Below are 4,163 nucleotides of genomic sequence, written 5' to 3' on the forward strand. Positions count from 1 at the left end.
ATCTGGATGTGAGAAGGGGACTTTCCCACATATTCGCCGGGCCGGCTTAGGCGGGGAAGGAGATGAATCGGAGGAAACAGAAATTACCTCGACGGAGTCCTCTTGGCTTTCGTTATCTTCATTCTGTTACAAGAAGAATGGGAGATATGAATAAGAGGTCAAAAGTAATAGGTGGCGAGTGAAAAGGGGACAGATTTGTACCTCTGAAAGTGCGTCGCCGGCTTGAGATTCGTCGACTTCAGATGGCTCGGCCGCAGCAGATTTACCTTTGCCCTTGTTTTTCTTGGAGGGCGGCTTAGCAGTCTTCATGGCTTGCTTTTTGGGTCTCCTAGACCAGAACTTGTCGCCTTTCTGGAAAGATATATGGCATGAAGTTATAATGACAATAAAACAGAAGGAATAAAAATCAAGGGCGGGTCAGCTTTGGTTACCTTGGGCGCCGGGTTGATCTTGTAGAAGGGCTTAAGGCCGATTTGGCCGCACTTTCCTGCGGGCTCGCCGGTCAGTTTTTTGATGATGGCGACGATGTCTTTCTCCGTTAACGCTGTGTGAAAGTAGCATTGGGGATGATCCAGAGTGCCGTCAAATTCACACATTAGACCATCTCGGCGGCTCAGAGGAAGAATCCGCCATTCGACCCAGCAGCGGATCAGGTCAACCCCGGTAAGACCATTGTTCGTCAAGGATCTCAGTTCAGACGAAATTGGGATGAACTCCGACTCTTCTTCCTCGGTGAGCTTGTCGGGGAGCTTGAAGTTAACTGGAAGGTGGGTTGGCCTGTAGCCCAGAAGTTTGTTCTCACCAGCAGGGGACGTTTCTTTACAATAAAACCAAGATTCACCCCATCCCTTGGCATGGCTAGGCATGGTGAGTGAAGGAAACGGACTGTCCCTACGGCGCTGGACGTTGACACCGCCGAGTTCCAAACTGGGCCGTTGTGGAATTCCGTCTGGTGATTCAGATGGAAAAAGTGCCAGAATAGGGGAACGGAAGGCTCGATCCGCAGATAAGCTTCGCAAAGGAATTGGAACGGACTCAAGTTGCTTATGGAATTGGGTCCCAAATCCTGGAGTCGGACATTCATGAAGGTCAAAGCGTCCCTAAGAAATTTGGATCCGGGCGGCTTAAAACCCCGTTCCAAGTGTTCCACAAAGACTACTATTTCCCCTTCTTTGGGGTTGGGGAGATCTTCTCCCAACCCGGTGCGCCATCCAATGATATCTTGAGGATCCAAACTGCTGGCTTTCACGTAATTAGCTAGAACAACATCATCAACTTTGGTAGGAAGCCAATCGCTCTTGAAAACGGTACCCATGCTACAAGTAGGTAGAAGTATGGTATTACATGTCTCGAACATCTACTGTGTGAATCGGGATCAGTTCATATTAACCCGCCAGACTAAGAGGCCGGGTTGGGTTGATGTGGCGACTTATCGAAGCAGGGCTATTTCCAAAGGCAATATTACTGTGGATGGTAAGGTCTATTCGTTCCGAAGCACTAAGGGGGGGATGAAAGTTACAAACAGTTTTTTACAAACAGTGAATGAGGAATGGATCTGCCGAACAGATATAAGACCTACGAATATGGCTGAGCATGAACAATATATTATCAGGTAATGCCCCTCGTTTGGAGAAGGTATTGTATTCAGAAAATCGCAAGAACAGCGAATGGTTAAAATTATTCGAAGCACTGGCTACCCTAGCGGCGCTCGGACTCATTGATTCGAGGGAGATAAATGACTACGAGCGGAAAGCTTCAAAGCTACGGCAATGGCGAAGATACGAGCAAAGAATAAACCTACTCCTAAGAGGGGGAACGAGGACCTAACCTGATGCTCTCGGTCGAAGAAGACCGGCGGTGACGGAGATCGCCGGGGAAGCGTGGGGGTCCCGACGGACGAAGAGGCCTTCGGCGGCGGCGGAGCTCGGGGCGAACGGCGAGGTTGTCGGTGATGGTGCGATGGACAATAACAACGGACGAATTGACCAAGGTGCGAAGCTTGACGACGGCGACGGCTTGTGGGCGGCGCTGGAGCTCCTCGAATGGGGGCGGAGGTTGCGGCCGGCGGCGAAACCCTCGGGAAGCGGTGCGGTCTTCTGTTGCGATAATGGGGGGGACTGACGAGACTGGTAGCTGGCCAGTGTCAGCCCTGTCCCTTCCGCCTATTTATCAGGACGGGCGCTGGAATCGAGGCGCCGTGAGCGGGAACCGTTTGGGAATAAAAGATTCGCCATGATGACGTCCGAAAATTTTGGGATAATGATGCACTAAAAGATCCGTTGGGATTGTGTTAAATTTCCCGAAAATCGAGGGCTAAGGAAGGTGCTGACGGGAAATGCATTGGCGGCTCAAAGATTTTTCTGGTACCAGTTGGCGAGTTAAAATTTCTGGCGTATGGAGGAACACGAAGGAGTGAATCACCTTCAACTAAAACAGAAGCATTGCATGAAGATTCAAGTCAATTTGGGGCCTAATGTTGGGGATATTGCTTATTAAGTGACCCGCCCAATATGGGCCGGGTTACTAGTAAGGCGATTCATCCTTTGGGGCTAGTTGGGCCTCAGCCTGGGCGGTTCAAGGCCGCCGGATGGTTATGATTTATGGAAGGTCTCTGGGTTTTGCAAGACGGCGACTCAGAGACCGCGGTGGTCACGATTTGTAAAGAGGAAGGGACTCTTGTAAAACCCTAAAGCCTCGACCTCTATATAAAGGCGAGTCTGGAGGGGGATAGAGAGGTTAGAACTCATCGAGTGCTAGGTTAGGCGAGTTACGCCTTTCTTGTAATCGAATCCGCATCAATACACGCCAAGCAGGACGTAGGCTATTACCTCCACGCGAGGGGCCGAACCTGGGTAACCCGCCGCGTTCCTCCTGTTCAAACCCCTTTGAGTCGCCACCAAGGTGCGATGGCTCCCATACTAAGTCCTTTCACGAGGACATCTGCCGTGACAAAACCACGACACTATTAACCTTCCAGCATGGTGCATGATAACCCACAAGTATAGGGGATCACAACAGTTTTTGAGGGTAGAGTATTCAACCCAAATTTATTGATTCGACTCAAGGGGAAGTGAAAGAATATTCTCAAGTATTTGCAGTTGACTTGTCAATTCAACCACACCTGAAAGATTTAGTGTCTGTAGCAAAGTATCAGTAGTAGAGTAGGGTGATACCATGAGTAGCAACCGTAACCAGTAGCAGCAAAGTAACAGCAGTAAGGACAAAGTAACAGCAGCAACAGTGACAGCAGTAGCGGCAAAGTAACGTAGCAAGGACCAGTAGGAAAAACTCATAGGCATTGGATTGGTGATGGATGATTGTGCCGCATGCTATTCATCATGTAACAATTATAACACAAAGAGATAAGTAACTAGCTCCCGTTCGTCAATCTAATGTAGGCATGTATTCTGTATGTAGTCATACGTGCTTCGGGAAAAGAACTTGCATGACATCTATTGTCCATCCCACCCGTGGCACCGGAGTCCTAATGGAAACTAAGGGATATTAAGGTTCTCCTTTTAATAAAGAATCGGACCAACGCATTAACACTTGGTGAACACATGAACTCCTCATACTATGGCATCTCCGGGAGTGGTTCCGGCTATTGTCACTCCGGGGTTGCCAGGTCATAACACGTAGTACGTGACTACAACTTGCAAGATAGGATCTAAAACACACATATATTGGCGACAACATAATAGGTTCAGATCTGAACTCATGGCACTCGGGCCCTAGTGACAAGCATTAAGCATGGCAAAGTAGTAGCAACATCAATCTCAGAACATAGTGGATACTAGGGATCAATCCCCGTCAAAACTAACTCGATTACATGATAGATCTCATCCAACCCATCACCGTCCAGCAAGCCTACGATGAGATTACTCACGAACGGTGAAGAGCATCATGGAATTGGCGATGAAGGAAGGTTGATGATGACGATGGCGACGATTTCCCCTCTCCGGAGCCCAGAACGGACTCCAGATCTGCCCTCCAGATGAAGAACAGGAGGTGGCGGCGCCTCCGTATTGTAAAACGCAATGAACTCTTCTCCTTGATTTTTTCCAGACGAAACGGACTATATAGAGCTGGATTGAGAGGCGGTGGAGCTTTGTGGGCCCCACAAGCCTGCCAGGCGCGGCCAGGGGGGCCCGCGCCTGGTGGGC

This window comes from Hordeum vulgare, chromosome 3H, assembly GCF_904849725.1.
Source record: "Hordeum vulgare subsp. vulgare chromosome 3H, MorexV3_pseudomolecules_assembly, whole genome shotgun sequence".
Lineage (NCBI taxonomy): Eukaryota > Viridiplantae > Streptophyta > Magnoliopsida > Poales > Poaceae > Hordeum > Hordeum vulgare.